This window comes from Bidens hawaiensis, unplaced genomic scaffold (genome assembly GCF_021521415.1).
Source record: "Bidens hawaiensis isolate Kalapana, Puna unplaced genomic scaffold, B.hawaiensis_p1.1 tig00003241_1, whole genome shotgun sequence".
Lineage (NCBI taxonomy): Eukaryota > Viridiplantae > Streptophyta > Magnoliopsida > Asterales > Asteraceae > Bidens > Bidens hawaiensis.
This window is the reverse complement of record NW_027491177.1, coordinates 1565362-1585784: the sequence shown is the minus strand read 5'-3', so window position 1 is coordinate 1585784 and position 20423 is coordinate 1565362. Positions and strand designations below refer to the sequence as shown.

Sequence of the window (20423 nt, the reverse complement as noted above, 5' to 3'; positions counted from 1 at the left end):
TTGAATCTGGAATGATAGGACAAAAAGACGTTTGTTGCTAGATGGAGCTCTCTCTTTGTCTCTCCTTTCACGCGAGTCATCCATGGAGGACCTTGCACACGGACCTTGGCCACATAAACCAACATTGTTTTTCGCCCAATGTATTCCACATACGCCTCCTCTTATCCACTTCGACGTAGATGGGACCCCATTGATGGTGACAAGTTTCGTCTAAATCAGATTATAGTGAAAGGCTCTATCAAGTATTAACTATCTTTTGATTTTCAAAGACATCATTGGTCTAAAGTATTGAGTCTTTTTTGAAAACACAATGGCCCTCTTCCATCACCATACTTTGACTCCCATCAATCACACACAGTAAGTTTAGCCATACACACACATGCCACAATCATACACTAAACTTGGAGTCCCAACAATCAAACACACATATTACCACAATGGTCAAGAACACTAAACCAATTTCAATAGTTAACCAAAGAAATATATTTATATTCCAAAATTTAAACTGAAATGTAAAAGATAACAAAAAAGGTAATTTTTTACCCATGGTAATAATCCCACAAAGGCAGGCAACTATATACAATCACTCTTCAAGCTTTCACCTGATGGTTCTTGTTAACTTGCATTTAGATATAAAGATCGAACCTGTATAATTCAAACTGCAGAGCTTCAACAGCTCAGCCGACCGCTGTTTCAGCAACGGATCACACCCGCTTTGAATAACAAGCAAAAGCTTTGCAGCCAGACCCACATCAACAGCAACCGATGAATACTCTTCAGGCGAAAGCTTGCAAATTGACCACAAAATCGACAAAGCAAGCTGCGTACACGTCTCAGATACCCTCATCAAGATCCTAACCATATTCGGTATCGTATTCGAGCACCCGCTCAATGCGAGTTTACCTTCTTTCACATCCGAAACCGCATCCAAAACGAACAATGCAAGTTCCAAACACTCGGGATTTATCCCGGGGAGTAATTCAACCAATTGAGGAACCGCGCCTATGCTAACAATCAACGTTATCGCGTGTTTATCCTTAACCGAACATATAGATTTAAGCAGCTTTAAACCGGGCAAATTCCCACTCGGGTGTCGTTTATCTTTAACCAACCGCATCAACGCGACTAACAAACTATGACTCGAAACAATTAACTGGAAATCATCTTCTTCCATTAAACTTTGCAACAATTTGATACAATTAATCTTCGTTTCGATACACCCTTCGTTTAACATATCGACCAATAACGAAACTTTCGCAGGCTGCATAAGATTCAACCTCGAACCCGAATCAAGGCTTAAATTCACAAGAATTGACACCACTTCAGACCCAATGGCGTGAGAAGTGTAAGGACCTAATAAGGCTAACAAAACACCCACCCCACCTTTACTAACAACCGCTGTTCTCGCGGTCGCGTGTTCGGTCACGACCCTTCGCAGGTCTTTCAACGACCGAACACGCGCTTGACCCTTAACCCGTTTAAGCGTGTCCAAGATATCCGAAGCCGTACCCGCTACGTCTTCGGATTTCTTCTTCATTTGTAAATACTTTTGTGAAAACCAAGTGTGGATTAACTGATGCAGGGTCTTGTTTGGTGTGACTGAGTCATCCCAAAGCTCTTGCATAGTTGTGGGACAAGTGAAGTGACCCAAACTGAACCATTTCAAGATATTGGATCGTTCGTACGTTTGACCCGTACAGAGGGTAACCGGGTCTTGCATTGGTTCAAGTGAAATCGGACAGATGAACACAGACGGGACATCTGGTAGATCCAATTCTTCAATCATCTTATTAAGATCCAGTTTCTGATCAAACCCGGATCCGAACCCGAGTCCACCGCCTAATACACCATCTTTGACAGCAGTGTGTAGATCTAGGACCTGGCCGTTAACCCCATCTGGGGTTGAATTACACAGGCGCATATTCACAAACACTTGGTGGGCAAATTGGTTTCAGGCAAATTGCAATGTGGTTGAGTATGGTGATATGGGTTGGGTCAAAAGAGTGATGAAAACGAAGTGTGTTTGACGTCGTATTCAAGGTGTATAAAAGGTTTGAATGATGAAACCAAACCAATAGTAGAATGGAACAGTCAATGGGGAAATAATGAGATCTAAATGCCTTTTATAAAGTATGAGGTTAATAATAATAATAATAATAATAATAATGGGATTGAAAGAGACCAAGAGTTTGAGTGTGGATGGATCAATAATAATAATAATAATAATAATAATAATAAAGAAGAGGTCCTGTGCTTTTTGGGGCAATCGTTCAACACAGAGGAAAGCTAAGCAATAATGATAATAAAGAGATTGGATTCTTTTTTTAATTTATTTTTATTGAAATTTGGTAAACCGGAAAGGATGATGAATTGAATGGGGCCGGTTTATAAGCCAGTTGGACCGCTTCACACGTGCTAGTGTTACCACGCGTGACGATGTTTCGGGTTTTTAAATTTTATAAGTTTTATAATTTTTTAAAATTTGTAATACATGGGTGATACACAATGTGATTATTCAATTAGATGATATGGTTATGTCATTTTATATTATGCGGGTTTGTGTGACAAATGTATACATTGTGGATGTATATCCATATTTGAAAAGGTTTTTGATTACAATAAACACGTTGTGTTATCTTATTTTTCATGGTATGTTTATATGTGTCAAAACCTAGATGCATAAATAGAAGAAAATACATCTCGTTCATATAACTTGCACATACGTTCGTGCCACAGATATTAAGATGGTTAAATATAAAATATTCATCTTATAAAATCGTACCTAAGGTTTTATCACAGTTGTTATTTTCATCAAAATAGGTAAATTAACATAACGTTAAAAACATGAAGGGTTAGTGAAATGGATGAAATGGGCAAGACTTGGAAACTCAAGGGTATAGTTACAAAAAGGATATTATTAAAATAAAATAAAAAATTGTACTAAAGTCGCGTAACTAGCCATACTTCATTAACAAAATGAACCTATAGTCTTATTTTTTTCTTTGTGTAACAAATACATTCACACGTTATCTAATAGTGAATTGGTTTTTAAAGCATTCCGCTAATATCGTTTAAACTTATTTGTTTATTTAAAGTCACACAAATTTTATTAGTTGTTGTTACAATAATATAAGGTTATTTTTAAATGTGAAAACTTTTTATATTAAGTGACATAAATGAAAGATACAAGATAAAATGGCAATACTCGTCCTTTATGTTTTTGCGTTTTTTCAGTGGTCGTCTTTTGGCAAACTTAACGACTGAAAGCATCCTTTATGTTTCAAATCTCTATCACGTTACGTCATTTGGCACTAACTCTATTAAATTTTCTCGTTAAATTTAGTCATGTGCATCTCATGTGAGGGCAACTTAGTCTTTTTACCCTTTGAGGGGTTATATGTGTAATTAGGTTAAAGAATTTGGCCTTGGAATAAAAAGATCAAACCACCTCTCAAACTCCCCACTTTCTCATCTCTTTCTTTAACCATAACCAAACCCACCATCACTATCACCACCCAATCCCACACCACCACCTGTTACCATCCAACCTACGGAAGCCACCACGATCTCTGCAAACCCTAAATTTCTCGTTCTCTTCTTATCAAGTTTCCCTGGAATCACGTTCCGTCATCGCCTCATCGGCACCCCTCGTCGGAAATCCAAGGTGGCTCGTGTATTAGGGTTTGAAGGCGGCTGGTCTTCAATTCAACGTAGCTGCTAGTATGTTGCATATTTGGGGATGTTCAAAGCTCAAAAAAATGAAACCCCCAATCTGGTTTGCCATTGTTCAAACGAGCTGTTTAGATCTTCACCGTCGCCTCTCATCGCCGGCAGTTCGTTAGATCTGGCGCCGGTGAAGAGTGAAGATAGGCCGCCGACGATTGGTTTCGCCGGAGATGAAGAAGTCGGACGGTTGGTTAGATCGAAATCGTAGGACGCGTGTGAGTTGATCTGGCATGGGTAGGGCGTTGAGTAGAGTGCAATAGTTGGAACTGACATGATTGATGATGATGAAACCCTAGGGTTTGATTATTATTTATGGAAAATGGATGGACTTGACTGACAAATTAGGAATCAAAATGAGGGTATGTACATGTACAGTAACAAGGATGAGACTTGAAGAGATTGATGATTGGGAGGAAGATGTGGTCTCTTTCTTTTCTTCTTTCCTTGTTTTGTCGTCGTCGTCTTCAATTGTAGAAGAATGATGGTTTGATTTGGTGATAGAAAGTCAAGAGAAAGGGATTGAATCTTTTAAAAATATATGTATTATTTCTTTTAGTACTATTCAAAAAAATATGTAAAATTACTAAAGTACTCTTGCATAAGGTGCGCATGACTAGATTTAACAAGAAATATTAACAGGGTTAGTGTTAAAGGACGTAACGTGATAGAGATTTGAAATATAAATGATGTTTCCTGTCATTAAGTTTGTTAAAGGACGACCACTGAAAAAACGTAAAAACATAAAGGACGAGTTTTGCCATTTTGTCAAGATATAATTGTTTTAACTTTAAAGCATAGACATATTCAAAATTAGTCACAAACCTTCTAATGATATACCAACAAGAATGTTAGTAACAAATTTATGAAACTATATATGAAAGATCAAAGTTTCAAATAATTAAGATAATTTATTATTCACATAGAATTAATATAAACTTGTTTATTTTTCACTTAAAGGGTAAATTAGTAATAGCACGTGGGAAGCCGGTCAAGGTGTCAAACTGTCAACAATAACGCCGCCCGAGGACGCTAGCCGCACGAACCAAGACAATAAAATATAAAAGTGAGAATATCTCGGAATAGTCGAAACACTCTTCCAGATAACACAAAGGTTAAAAATGCTTAGACAATAAACTTTCACTTTGACCCCTTTAACTTTAACTCTTTTACAAACAAAGCGGTCCCCTGACTTTACAAGATATGAAAATCAAACATGTACCACACAAGTCATGACTTTGTTGCTTTCCTTTTGTTGAGAATGAAAGGTGATGAGGGGTTAAAGTTCATAACGTTAAGGAATTGTATGGTCACTGTTTACTAATTATATACCAAGCAGGGGCGGATCTATGTACATGGGTGCGGGTTCAAAGGAACTCACTGAGTTTCGGATTTTATATAAAACGCGTATACAAAGTATGAGAGTGAACCCTTATATAAAGTATGAGTGAACCCATACACAAATTGGATTAATGGTTTGGTGGTTAAGATGCTTCTATTTTGTTGTAAGAGCCCTGGTTCGATTCCCTACTTCGGCATATTTTTTTACTGGTTGTGAGCGTATACAAGCAGAAGGGTTAAAAGAGGATTCTTGAAACACTTGAATACTTGATTAGTTATCAAAATTATTACATAACAAAAGGAAAACTCACTGTATTTAAAAATATATATAGAATCTTCATCATTTTAAGTTTTTAACCATATTAATAAATTAAAAATCCTATATAACTATTTTATCATACAAAACTAAACTAACATAAAATCTGTATATTAATGAAATAAGTTTGTGTAAGGAGATACTGAGAGTAACCAAATTGCTAAATTAGTACACTTAAAATATAGTTAAAATGATTTTAAATATTGATAGCCTAACTTGAAAAGGATATGGTTGTTTTAGTTGTAACACAGGACACCGTCTTCCTATCATGGGTGATGGATACTTGAATGTTTTTTTTTTCGCATTTGTTACGTTGAAAGGAAGTTCCTTCAACAAGTTTCGGTCAAAGATGCAATGCTATGTATTCAAAAGATGAAAACTCGTAGAGAACAACTATAAGATATTTTTTTTAATTCGAAAAGACTATCATATTCATATTATAAGTTTTTTAGTTTCCAGGGATGGTGTTTGTTTTTGTAATTGAATCGTACTTTTATAATGTGAAAAACCTTAACCGACCCGAACAGTGAACCGTTCAATCGATCCGAACACTGAACCTACTGAAAAAAATTTCTGTATCCACCACTGATACCAAGCATTAATACGATTAAAGAACAAAGTTTTTCTCACGCGGTCACTTAATAAGTTAATATTGTTGTCACGTTGACAGTCTTATATAAACGAAAAACTAGTTTAATGTAAATTTTATCTTATGTTGTGGTGATAGAAGTAACATCCCAATTTTTCGTTCAGATAATAATAATAATAATAATAATAATAATAATAATAATAAATATGATAGGATAAGTAGGCTTTTAGATGGACTTAGGACCAAAAGGGAAAGATGGGCCTTAGGTCCATGTGCTTAAGGGAGTATAAATACCCCTTATGTAACACCCCGACCAAAGGCGGATTATACATCGGGGCGCCACATATTGTTTCATTACTCGTGACACTATTTGGGTGTCAATATTTAATAAATATATTCATTCGCGCACGCGCAACGTAAACACAAGATAACATAAATCAACATAAATCATTATATTATGAGGCAAAATATTCGAACAACAATAACTTGTCTTGATACATTTTAATCTAGGTCCAAAAGTAAAAACGTCCTACGTGTCCACAAGCTCCAAATGTAGCTACAGCAAACCTGAACATGTGTTAAAATAAAACGTCAAACACTTGCGTGTTGGTGAGAAATCAAGTTTAATAGATAATAGATAACAATAAATCTGCGCGCAACATGTGTATGTCTGGTTTTCAACAAGGGTGTAATCAGATCGGGACCAAGTCTAAGATTCATAGCTTATAGTCAATCCGTGCTCCCAATTGAGCACAAAAACAAGAAAACTGTGCAAGTGTAAACAAAAGAGAAAATCATAAACGATAGTTCTCCCGTGTTCATCTAATGGTACCATGAGAACTGCGGAATAGACCGACAAGACGGTTAATGATCCACACATACAAATAAACAGCCAAGTCTACGTCCTCAACACATGGGATACTGCGCGACTAAAGTTCATAAACAAGTTTAAGACTCTAAGTTTGTATGAACACATGAACATCCCAAAACATTAAAAATAAAAAGGGATTAGGTACGAGATTACTCACTTGATAAACGGTGCGGTGTAAGATAAAGCAAGAACCAACTCTTAACAAGCAAAGTTATCCTATAATTAAAGATTATCGTTTTAACGATTGGTTTTAAGTCTTGATTATAAGTTAGCATAATTAATAAGTAAATTATTATATATAATATATATTACCGGAAAAGCAGGGCAGAACAGGGAGGAAGACGGAGGCAGAAGGAGGCGGCAGAGGAAGAACAACGGCAAGGAGCAAGAGAGAACAGGAGAGTTTAAGTGCTTTGTGTGTGTAGTGTTAGGAAATTAACATTATTATTTATAGGGAAACCCTAGGGAACACAATCCCTAGAAAAGGGGAAAAGATCTCAAAAAGCAAAAGATTCCAAAAGCAAAAGATATCAAAAGATATGGCAGCTGCAGGGGACAAGGAAAAGCTGACAGGTAACAGTAAACAGGCATGGGAGGGTCAGATAAAGGTACTGGTCAAGCATGGAAAAGCAGATCTCAAAAGATAGTGTCAGTCACTTTTTCTGTCAACCAATGGGGTTGGTGCGCATGCTGCGCCAAAAGTGGCTTTTCAGACATAAGATAGGTCAGGTCAACAGCACAGAAGATAAGACATCACAAAAGTAAACGGCTAGATTAAACAGAAGGTTCAAAGGGTTTAGCGCGAGAAGGCATCGAGCGCGCGAAGGCAGACACAGAAGGTCAAGAGTGCGTGAGCGCGAAGGCAGACAGAACCAACCTTAGCGCGCGCCGCGGGAAGAACTACAAATTCACAGCGCGTCGCGGGAGGATCTACAATTCTTAGCGCGCCGCGCGAAGAACTATAGTTCTTAGCGCGCCGCGGGAAGAACTACAGTCCCTAGCGCGTAACGCAGGAACAGATGGTCTTCACGCAGGCTTCCTTGTAATGAGTCTGGCGCGTGGAGCTGCGCAGACAACCTTAGGCGGGAAGAAACAAAGGACAAACAAAGAGAGAAGGGGGGGGTTCAAGGCTCAAAGGGTTAAGCAGAGGGGCGGGACGGCGACAAGAGATAGAAAGGGTGAGAACGGCGGAAAGAAAGAGAAGAAGGCGGGAAAGAAATTATTATTAGTAATATATATATTTTAAATGTCAAGTTTTAAAAGAAAATAATTAAATTTTAAATCATAAAAAGAATCGGATCAGAAAACGGGTACCTGGGTCGGGTCGGATTCGGGCAGATGTCACAGTCTCCCCTACTTTAAGAAATTTCGTCCCGAAATTTATCTCGAAGTAGGCTGCGCAGAGAACAGGTGCGGGTACTTGATCTTCATTTGATCTTCCCTTTCCCATGTAAACTCGGCTCCGCGCTTGGACTGCCAACGAACTTTCACGATAGGGATGCGAATGCGCTTGGTTTGCTTTACCTCGCGATCCAAAATCTCAACAGGCTTCTCAACGAAATGCATGGATTCGTCAACTTGAACTTCATCAAGTGGAATGTGAAGGTTCTCGTCAGCTAAACATTTCTTGAGATTGGAAACATGGAACGTTGGATGCACATTGCTGAGCGCGGGCGGCAGGTCAAGTCTGTAGGCAACTTTTCCTACACGCGCGAGAATCTTGAATGGCCCAACATAACGAGGAGCAAGCTTACCTTTCTTCCCAAAGCGGACAACGCCTTTCCAGGGCGACACTTTGAGGAGAACAAGATCACCAACTTGAAATTCGAGAGGCTTTCGCCTGCGATCTGCGTAACTCTTCTGTCGGCTTCTGGCAGTCAGCAGATGATCACGGATCTTGGCGATTTTATCGGTTCTCTTGAATTAGTTCGGGTCCTGTGATTTGAGCTTCACCCACTTCGCTCCAACAAATCGGGGAGCGGCACTTACGACCGTAAAGTGCTTCAAATGGGGCCATACCAATACTGGAATGATAGCTGTTATTATAAGAGAACTCGATCAAAGGCAGGTACGAATCCCAATTACCTCCAAAATCAAGAACACAAGATCGGAGCATATCCTCAAGAGTTTGAATAGTTCGCTCAGACTGTCCGTCAGTCTGAGGATGATATGCAGTACTCATGTCCAAGCGAGTTCCTAGCGCAGATTGGAGAGATTTCCAAAAGCGGGATATAAAACGGCCATCGCGATCGGATATGATGCTCAAAGGAGTACCATGACGACAGACAATCTCCTTGACATAAAGCTGCGCGAGTTGCTCAACACGGTAGTTTTCACGAATGGGCAGAAAGTGAGCAGACTTAGTCAAACGATCCACTATTACCCAAATGCTATCATGTTTGCTTGCTGTCAAAGGTAACTTGGTAATAGAGTCCATCGCTATACCTTCCCATTTCCACGTAGGAATTTCTGGTTGTTCGAGCAAACCAGATGGGCGTTGGTGTTCAGCTTTTACCTTAGAACAAGTCAGGCATTTAGCTACGAACACAGCAATATCCTTTTTCATACCGGGCCACCAATAAGTAATGCGCAAATCCTTGTACATTTTATCGGCGCCGGGATGAATAGAATACCGAGATTTATGCGCTTCACTCAGGATATCAGCGCGAAGATTCTCATCAAAGGGAATCCAGATGCGATTGAGATAGCAGAGAATTCCACTCAGATTAGGGACAAAATGAGCTTCCGCGCCACACGCTAACTCGGCGCGAAGGTTACCATTACTGATGGATGCGCGCTGCGCGTCGCGAATGCGTGATTCAAGATTGCTCTGAATCGGCGCAAAGTGAAGCTGCGTGCGCGGCAAGATACAGTTAAGCTGGCAGGGTTTGCGGCTGAGCGCATCGGCTACCACATTAGCCTTACCAGGATGATACCGGATCTCACAATCGTAATCGCTGATGAGTTCGTTCCATCGGCGTTGCCTCATGTTGAGTTCCTTTTGATCAAAGATATGCTGAAGGCTTTTATGGTCAGTGTAGAGGATACACTTAGTACCATAAAGGTAGTGTCTCCAGATCTTCAAGGCAAATACCACTGCGCCTAGTTCGAGGTCGTGAGTTGTATAATTCTTTTCATGAACCTTGAGTTGCCTTGATGCGTAAGCGATAACCTTGCCTCGTTGCATAAGAACACAACCGAGACCTTGGTTGGATGCATCGCAATACACGACAAAATCTTCATTACCCTCAGGTAGCGCAAGAACAGGAGCTTCACACAACAATCGCTTGAGCGTCAGAAAGGCTTCTTCTTGCTTCGAGCCCCAAATATACGGTTTACCTTTGTGCGTCAGAGCTGTTAAAGGCAATGCAATCTTTGGGAAGTTCGAAATAAATCGCCGGTAGTAACCAGCTAAGCCCAAAAAGGAACGGATTTCGGTAGGAGTGGATGGCGTAATCCAGTTCTTGATTGCTTCAATTTTGGATGGGTCGACATGAATACCCATCTTGTTCACAATATGGCCAAGGAACTGTACTTCATCCGACCAAAATTCACACTTGGGGAGCTTGGCAAAGAGCTGCTCGGCTCTAAGCTTTTGCAACACCAACCGAAGATGTTGCTCATGCTCGGCCTTGGTTTTGGAATAAATCAGAACGTCATCGATAAACACAATCACGAATTTATCCAAGAAAGGCCTACACACCCGATTCATTAGATACATGAAAACGGCGGGTGCGTTGGTTAAACCGAAGGACATGACCAAGAATTCAAAATGGCCATAGCGAGTACGAAAAGCAGTCTTGGGAATATCTTCATCGCGGATGCGCAACTGGTGATAGCCAGAGCGGAGATCTATCTTGGAGAAACAAGAGGCACCTTGGAGTTGATCGAAGAGGTCGTCAATGCGCGGTAAGGGATACCGGTTCTTAATGGTGAGTTTGTTCAACTCGCGGTAATCAATACACATGCGAAACGAACCATCTTTCTTTTTAACGAACAACACCGGAGCACCCCAGGGCGAAGAGCTAGGGCGAATGAATCCTTTATCGGTCAACTCTTGAAGTTGACTTGCTAATTCTTGCATCTCAGCGGGTGCAAGACGATAAGGAGATTTGGCTACGGGGGAAGCACCAGGGACAAGATCAATACGAAACTCGACTTCACGAGCGGGAGGGATACCAGGAAGATCATCAGGAAAAACTTCAGGGAAGTTACGCACAACGGGGATATCGCGAAGTTTCTTCTTTCCTTCATCGGGTTTGACCACATGGGCTAAAAATGCAATACACTTCTTCCGCATGAGTCTTTGGGCTTCGGCGCAAGACATAAGCTTAAGACCACTGGAGGGTTTCTCGCCGTAGATGTGAAGATCACCATTTTCTCGAGGGATGCGAATCAACTTCTTGGCGCAAATAACTTCGGCGCGATTATTTGAGAGCCAGTCCATACCAATGATAACATCGAAACTTCCAAGAGGCATGGGGATGAGGTCGATTAGAAAATCATTTTCGTTAAGGTTAAGCGTGCAATCCTTGATCACAGAGTTAATTAAAATAGTTTCACCATTAGCCAATTCAACTGAAAAATTTTCTTTTAAATTATCGCGCGGTCACGCAAGCTTCTGCTCAAAAGCGCGAGAAATAAAACTTCTATCGGCGCCAGTATCAAAAAGCATAGATGCATATTGTCCGTTAAGTAAAAATGTACCATTAACTACGTCATTATTCGCTTGCGCTTGGTGCGCGGTTATGTTAAAAGCTCGTCCGCGCGTCACTTGGTTCGAGATTTGGTTCACCGGATTCGCTTGTGTAATTTGTACTTGTAGCCTCGGGCACGCGTTCCGGAAATGACTGGGATCACCGCAGTTGTAGCACGACCTGGGTCGTGGGTTTGGGTATGCTGGTTGCGGGTTCTGCAGGTAGGCTGGTGGTGTTTGCGCGATTGGGTTGGAGGGAAGGACTCTACAGTTTTCCGCTTTGTGACCAGCGCGGCCACATCGGTGACAAAGTTGACACGGGACTTGAGGTGGGTGGTGAAGTCTACAGGTTGGGCAGAAGGGGTGGTTTCCTGTGTAAGGTTTCTTAGTTGGCGGGGCAGGGAGTGCCGGATTGGTTAAGGCATAGTTATGGACTACAGGAGGTGTTGGGTAGGTTGGCAGTGGGTTAGGCGCGTAAACTGGAGGTTGGTAGATGGGTTGCTGGACAATGGGCGGACTGGTAAGCGCGTAAACTTGTCTGCGCCTACGCTTCGGGTTGTTATGGTGTGAGGGTTCTGGTTTGGTTTCTGTTGGTTCAGGGGCAGTCTTGGTGGGTTTGGTCTTCTCAGATCCTCGCAGGAACAGGGTTCCTGCTCTGACATGGTTGTCGCTGAGCACAGCGGCCAACTCAATGGCGTCAGAGAGGGTTACTGGGTTTCTGGCCCATACAGAATCTTGAATTTCCATGGGGAGACCCCCAAGGAACTTCTCGATGGCTCGGCGGGAAGGGGTAACAAGGTGAGGGACAAGCAGGCTTAGTTCATGGAAGCGCGTCGCGTACTCGCGCGCTTCGCCACTGTACTGCTTAAGATTCCAAAATTCTTCCTCCAGGCGCTTAACTTCGTTGGGAGGGCAGAATTCTCGCGTCAAGAGATCCTTAAATTCCTCCCAAAGCATGCTAGAAGCAGCTTCTGCGCCACGCGCATGAGCTACTCCATTCCACCATGTAAGCGCCCTTGCTTCCAGGACACTAGAGGCATATAGGGTTCGTCGGTCTGGAGGGCATTGGGTATGGAGGAAAGTGTTTTCAATCTTCTCGAGCCATTGGAGCATCACGGTGGCTCCTTCAAGCCCTGTGAATTTCGGAGGGTTACCCGCATTAAAGGACTTAATATTGTAACCGGAGGTATTGTTTTGGCTCAAAGCTTGGGCTATTGCGGCGGCCATTTCCTGGGAACGTTGCAGCGAACGTCTGCGCGAGGCTTCTCTCCTCTGATGACGGCGAGATAGCGGAGGCATTCTATAAAAGTTTTAGTTTTGTTAATATCTTAGCGCAAAGTATAATCTTATAAAGCTTGGTTTCGCGGGGTTAGATACCATCAACAGTTAAAGTAAAACATGAATTTGAATGCAAACTTAATACAGATAACAAATTCGAATCGAGAATCGACAATTCATGTATCACCATGACTTTCCGAATTCTCAATTTAAAATGACTAGTAAACGAGTATTGGAGATTGACGATTCATGTATCACCATGACTTTTCAATCCTCTATAAAATATACAAGAAAATGAGTATTGGAGGTTGACAATTCATGTATCACCATGACTTTTCAAGTCTCCAACCTCAGAACATAATCGTAAATGGAATTTGAAAATCAACTATTCATGTATCACCATGACTTTTCGGATTTTCAATCCCAACAAACGAATATGTAAGTAAAATCAATAAAAATCGAAATTCAGCAAAAATCGAAATATCGCGAAATAAAACATAAAACCATACGCTGCGTCTGCGCAAGCATATTTATAAACAACGAGTAATTAACAATAAGCGCGCAAACATGAGATTTCTCTCATGCGCGAGAAGGGACTCTTAGGTATTCTAGGCCGTTACGTCTAACCACCTATCCTAAAGTCAACGAGCTCTGATACCAATCTGTAACACCCCGACCAAAGGCGGATTATACATCGGGGCGCCACATATTGTTTCATTACTCGTGACACTATTTGGGTGTCAATATTTAATTAATATATTCATTCGCGCACGCGCAACGTAAACACAAGATAACATAAATCAACATAAATCATTATATTATGAGGCAAAATATTCGAACAACAATAACTTGTCTTGATACATTTTAATCTAGGTCCAAAAGTAAAAACGTCCTACGTGTCCACAAGCTCCAAATGTAGCTACAGCAAACCTGAACATGTGTTAAAATAAAACGTCAAACACTTGCGTGTTGGTGAGAAATCAAGTTTAATAGATAATAGATAACAATAAATCTGCGCGCAACATGTGTATGTCTGGTTTTCAACAAGGGTGTAATCAGATCGGGACCAAGTCTAAGATTCATAGCTCATAGTCAATCCGTGCTCCCAATTGAGCACAAAAACAAGAAAACTGTGCAAGTGTAAACAAAAGAGAAAATCATAAACGATAGTTCTCCCGTGTTCATCTAATGGTACCATGAGAACTGCGGAATAGACCGACAAGACGGTTAATGATCCACACATACAAATAAACAGCCAAGTCTACGTCCTCAACACATGGGATACTGCGCGACTAAAGTTCATAAACAAGTTTAAGACTCTAAGTTTGTATGAACACATGAACATCCCAAAACATTAAAAATAAAAAGGGATTAGGTACGAGATTACTCACTTGATAAACGGTGCGGTGTAAGATAAAGCAAGAACCAACTCTTAACAAGCAAAGTTATCCTATAATTAAAGATTATCGTTTTAACGATTGGTTTTAAGTCTTGATTATAAGTTAGCATAATTAATAAGTAAATTATTATATATAATATATATTACCGGAAAAGCAGGGCAGAACAGGGAGGAAGACGGAGGCAGAAGGAGGCGGCAGAGGAAGAACAACGGCAAGGAGCAAGAGAGAACAGGAGAGTTTAAGTGCTTTGTGTGTGTAGTGTTAGGAAATTAACATTATTATTTATAGGGAAACCCTAGGGAACACAATCCCTAGAAAAGGGGAAAAGATCTCAAAAAGCAAAAGATTCCAAAAGCAAAAGATATCAAAAGATATGGCAGCTGCAGGGGACAAGGAAAAGCTGACAGGTAACAGTAAACAGGCATGGGAGGGTCAGATAAAGGTACTGGTCAAGCATGGAAAAGCAGATCTCAAAAGATAGTGTCAGTCACTTTTTCTGTCAACCAATGGGGTTGGTGCGCATGCTGCGCCAAAAGTGGCTTTTCAGACATAAGATAGGTCAGGTCAACAGCACAGAAGATAAGACATCACAAAAGTAAACGGCTAGATTAAACAGAAGGTTCAAAGGGTTTAGCGCGAGAAGGCATCGAGCGCGCGAAGGCAGACACAGAAGGTCAAGAGTGCGTGAGCGCGAAGGCAGACAGAACCAACCTTAGCGCGCGCCGCGGGAAGAACTACAAATTCACAGCGAGTCGCGGGAGGATCTACAATTCTTAGCGCGTCGCGCGAAGAACTATAGTTCTTAGCGCGCCGCGGGAAGAACTACAGTCCCTAGCGCGTAACGCAGGAACAGATGGTCTTCACGCAGGCTTCCTTGTAAGGAGTCTGGCGCGTGGAGCTGCGCAGACAACCTTAGGCGGGAAGAAACAAAGGACAAACAAAGAGAGAAGGGGGGGGGGTTCAAGGCTCAAAGGGTTAAGCAGAGGGGCGGGACGGCGACAAGAGATAGAAAGGGTGAGAACGGCGGAAAGAAAGAGAAGAAGGCGGGAAGGAAATTATTATTAGTAATATATATATTTTAAATGTCAAGTTTTAAAAGAAAATAATTAAATTTTAAATCATAAAAAGAATCGGATCAGAAAACGGGTACCTGGGTCGGGTCGGATTCGGGCAGATGTCACACCTTAAACCCTAATCCTTTCCATTATTATCAATCTCTTACACCATAGCCTACACCTTAGAAAACACACACAACACCATCTTATAACCCGAACCAAGATCCGAAGGCGAAAACCCGAGCTTGTTGGTGCTGGAACGTTGTGACGGACCAAAACAACATCAAGGCTTAACCGTGTTCGTAGTTCGACTCGTTCAAGGTACGTTAATAGTTAGAAATCGTTCGTATAGGTTCGGTTTGATTTGGGAAATCATAGATCTGTGTTAGTATGTTATAAACGAACCCAAAACAACAAATATTACTGGAATTGATTAGCATTTGATAGGTTAATTGTTAACCTAAAAGAACCCGTAACCTATATGCCTAAATCGCACCCCTTAAACATCGATGTTAGGCCGATTTGATGGTTGGGGTTTGTAGGCGCTGGTCAGACGATTCCGTTGATACCAAAATCGTGATATTTGGTTAAGAAACGAAGGTCTAATTGCAAATCTAAGATCTGTTGACTATTTGCTGTTCTTGACGATTTTGACTTTGACCCTTGAGTCAAAGTCTGGATAAGAACTATGGGTGATTCATTATGGGTGATTCTTTAGCTAGTTCGTTATGGGAGCTTAGCGAATCAGAGGGTGATTCGTTAGCTAGTTCGTTATGGGAGCTTAGCGAAGCAGAGGGTGATTCGTTAGCTAGTTCGTTATGGGAGCTTAGCGAATCAGAGGGTGATTCGTTAGCTAGTTCGTTATGGGAGCTTAGCGAATCAGAGGATGATTCTTTACCCAATTCGTTAAGGGAAAAGTAACGAACTAGGAGTTTAATATAAAGACAGAATGGTCCCTGGACTTAGAAAAGAATGATTTAATTACATATTAGCCCTTGGACTTTGATAAATTATGAAAGATACCTTTAAAAGGTTAACGAGTAACTAACCGGTAATGATTCAATGAAGTAAAACCGGCTTAGACGCGTAAGACTGATTAAGTAGCAATGAGAGTGGCTAGAGTAGTATTTGATATTCAATTATTAAACAGTTAGACGTGCACAACTCGAGAAGTAGTAACCGTTAACAGAAGAAGTAGCTGAGATCAGGTGAGTTTCTAGCCCCATTCCTTGTTATATTTTCAGGGCTGTGTGCATACTCGATGTGTTTGTTAATACATTTATCCTAAGTGATAAGTGTATGCCATATGTGATATATGTGATAGATATGAATGATTGCTTGTCGGTACGCGAACGATCTTCGGATATTGCGCGTACTGTCAGGTTATAAATAAAGATATAAATATTATATATGGATGATGTATGATTGTTATGAATGAATGCTTGTCGGGGCGTGAACGATCTTCGGATATTGCACGTGCCGACAAGGAGTATGATTGTTAATAGATTGATGTGAAGAACGCCTAGAGTGTTCTCATGCTATAAACTGTATATGTGAAGAATGTGTATGCAGGTACAGGAACAATATGGTAGTTCTATGCCCGACGTAGCGAGTTAGGATGGCAAATCCCTCTAACGCCCGTTAGACATGGACTTTGCAGGTGATGACGTAGTTAAGAACTGTGGGCCTTATACATAATATAGATGATAGATGTAAACGTAGATAGGGACAGTGGGCCTTATACGTGTTATAGGTATAGACGTTAACGTAGATAAGGACTGCGGACCTTATACGTACTGTAGATAGACGTCAGCACAGTAAAGGACTGTGGACCTTAAACGTGCTATATTTGTGTTGTGGCAGCATAGAAAAGGACTGTGGACCTTACACGTGCTGTATTTGTGTTGTGGTATCATAGGGGAGGACTGCGGACTTCGTACGTGCTATGGTTAGGTTGCAACATAGGGAATGACTGAGGACCTTGTACGTGTTGTTAATATAGGATGGTATAGGGAAGGACTGCAGACCTTGCACGTACCATAATCGGTGAACATAAGTAAGGACTGCGGATCTTTTACATGTTCACGACCTTTAGTACAGGTATAGACGGCGGAGTATGAACGTACTCTCGGTAGACTGAATATTGTGATTGTAGATATGTATGATAGTAAGTATGTATGTAGAACAGAAGGGTAACTAGTTAAGTATGAGTATGTATCTTCGGATACGTAAGTATGTATGATACGTGTATGTAATGTATGATTACCTGATTAACTAGAACTCACTCAGCGTAGCTGACTTTTAGTATGCACGCAGGTGATCAGACTGAAGAGTTAGCATGAGGATGGCACGTGGCATGGACTGAACGACTGGCATCTGAAGATGAAAGAAATGATGTTTTAAAAGTAATGTTTTAAGTTGGTTTTAAGGAAAAGATTAAATGTTTTGTAATAAACGGTTAAGTTTTATATTCCGCGAAAGTTTTAATTAACTCTGATTTGTAAGAACTGTGTTTATGAGTAAATCCGACGCTAAAGTAGGGCTACCGGGAACGGGGCCTTACAATAGACTGATATACACAAATTTTTAACTGGACGTATAGTGCATGATATTCATTTTTATTTGTTGTATATGTACCCGACAATCAGGTGATACCTATTTATCGAACAATTTTAAAGGACAACGCTAGTAACATAAAATTCTTTGTGTACACCATGTCACTATGTATAAATAAATGATATTTTAGTACACAAACTTTATCCTATGGTATATTCATTGTTGTAATTTGTAATTGAAACGAATCTAAAAACTCAAAATATAATTTAAAATTCTAGAATGATTTTATTCCTTTTTCTTGGTTGAATCAATGATTATCGTTCCATGAGCAACTCAACACACCAAATACATGCTACATTTTAAAATCTTCTTACAATTATGAAAAGTTAAGATAGAAATTTAAAAATGGATTGTATAAGACTATCATTGTGGGGAGGATGTGAAGACCGCCGGGGAGGGGGAGGTCATCCCCCCACACCATCCCACCACCCCTCATTCCATACCAAATTTATCATGGTAACGCCCATGAGTGCTTAAAAGTTAGGCTCACCCCCATTAACACTCAATAACAAATTGAGAAAAAAATATCTAGTTAATCCATAAAGCGTTTGTTAAAAAATGAGTTGGTTAAAAACGTAACAATTACATGATGCTAATATGTCACCATAACTAGCATTTGCTAAGACCATCCTCATTCACAAACCAACTCAACCCAATTTTTATTATAAAACTAATTTCTTTCTCTTCAATCTACCCAACCAAACCAAACCCAACTTTTCACACTCATTAGCAATCCAACCTTAATTATTTTTATTAAATTAATACAATTTATAGTTGCTCTTTTTGATTGAAAGTGACTAGAAATAAAAAATAAAATTTTAATAAATATACAATATATTTAATTTAAAATATTTATAAAAAATAAAAAAAATGTATATGTTCAACCAAATCGTTTTTAAAGCGATGTGAACTTCTCTATTGGTCATATAACCGGATAAACTTCCAATTCGTTGCGTAGAATATTGAAAGTTTTTTTATCATCATCACTTTAGTTTCTTGTTGCCGGTCAATATTTACTTTGTATTAAAAAATATATATTTTTTTATAAACTTTGTTTTTAATAAAATTTATACATGTGTGTTCACAAAAATAAACTGAACAAGACTATGTTTTTTAGATTTTTTTAAAACTTAATTATTAAAAGTTATTATAAAAAATAAATATTATAGTTAATTATAGTTAAAACTAATTAGTATGTAAAGAAAAGAAAAAACAAATTAAATAGATGTCTAATAAGAAAGTGACATGTGATAGTGAATGGGTTTGCAAACTAGTTTATTGTGGTGAACCATTTGGCCCAAATCTTTGATTTTTTTTTTTTTTTAATTTCAAATAGTAAGACAAATCATGTGTGGTTTGCCAATAGGAGTGGTCTAATTAAATCACAACACCACGTTAGGAGAAAATCACCATGGGACAAAATGACATGAACCATATCTATCAAGCTTTGCTAAAACTTACACGGCAATGTTGAAAAGACCAGTCAAGTCTTCTTTCGTGTTACGACTTCGTCCAAAACTAAGTTTATAAGATTTATTGTCTTTTTTTAACACGTGTCATATTGTGATTAATTTGTATGTCTATACTTTGGTATTACTTCTATTTAAGTAGAAGAAAATTAGATTTTTGGACAATTTATCGAAATGGTGATGTTATTATATGATGATAAAAGTTGGAAATGGTGTGTCGTGTGGGTCATGGTTAGTGTTCTTTTTGGGCAAAATAATAAAAATAAAATCTAAAAAAGAGGGAAACAGCTTGACCATGACAGTGTGTTGGTTTGACTGTCATATCTGGTCTTTTGTTTGACCGAAAGTTTTATGCCCCCACTTTCATCTATGTATTTTATTTTTCTGACACGTTACCTTGTTTCCTCCCTACGTCCATTCTTAATCAAAGTATAATTTAATTTAATTTAATTTAATTAAACAACTCCTCAAATTTAAAAATATCTAACATCATGTGTAGTCATAATTCTCCACCTCTAGCCATTATACGTCACGAGGCGCCCAGTCAAAGTTATAGTTTTGTGTAAAAACTGGGTGTAGTCATAACTCTCCAACCCCAGTCGTTATGCGTCACGTGACGCCGAATCACTTTTATTTTTTATTGCTTCACCTATTTTAGTAATCTAATATTATTATTATTTTTAGTAATCTAAAATTTAGAAGTTATTTAATATCCATTTTTCTCACCCACCACCACCACATCCTTATCTTCTTCTTCTTCTCCAATCACTCACCCACCACCACCACCACATCCCTATCTCCTCTCCGATCACTCACCCACCACCAGGGGTGTTAATCGGGTCAACCCGATCGGGTTTCGGGTTAATCGGGTCAGGTTAGTCGGGTTTTCCTTAAAAAATATCTAACCCGCAACCCGACCCTATTAAGGTTCGGGTTAGTCGGGTTTCGAGTTTGTCGGGTCGGATTAGTCGGGTTAATCGAGTTAACCATGTTACTTTATAATTTTAAGTTGTTTTATGTGTTTGTAACTTGTAGGTTGCAAAATTTCTCATTCCACTTAAATTTTAAT

At 39.7% G+C, this 20423-nt stretch overlaps 1 pseudogene across 1 annotated transcript; it reads right to left on the bottom strand.

The window, feature by feature from the left end:
• Positions 1–2275, bottom strand: LOC143622711 (U-box domain-containing protein 30 pseudogene; annotated as a pseudogene). The gene is made up of 2 exons (XR_013151768.1): positions 437–2275; positions 1–395 (listed from the first exon to the last, which is right to left on the bottom strand). The product of XR_013151768.1 is annotated as a U-box domain-containing protein 30 pseudogene (transcript).
• Between the last annotated feature and the right edge of the window lie 18148 nt (positions 2276–20423).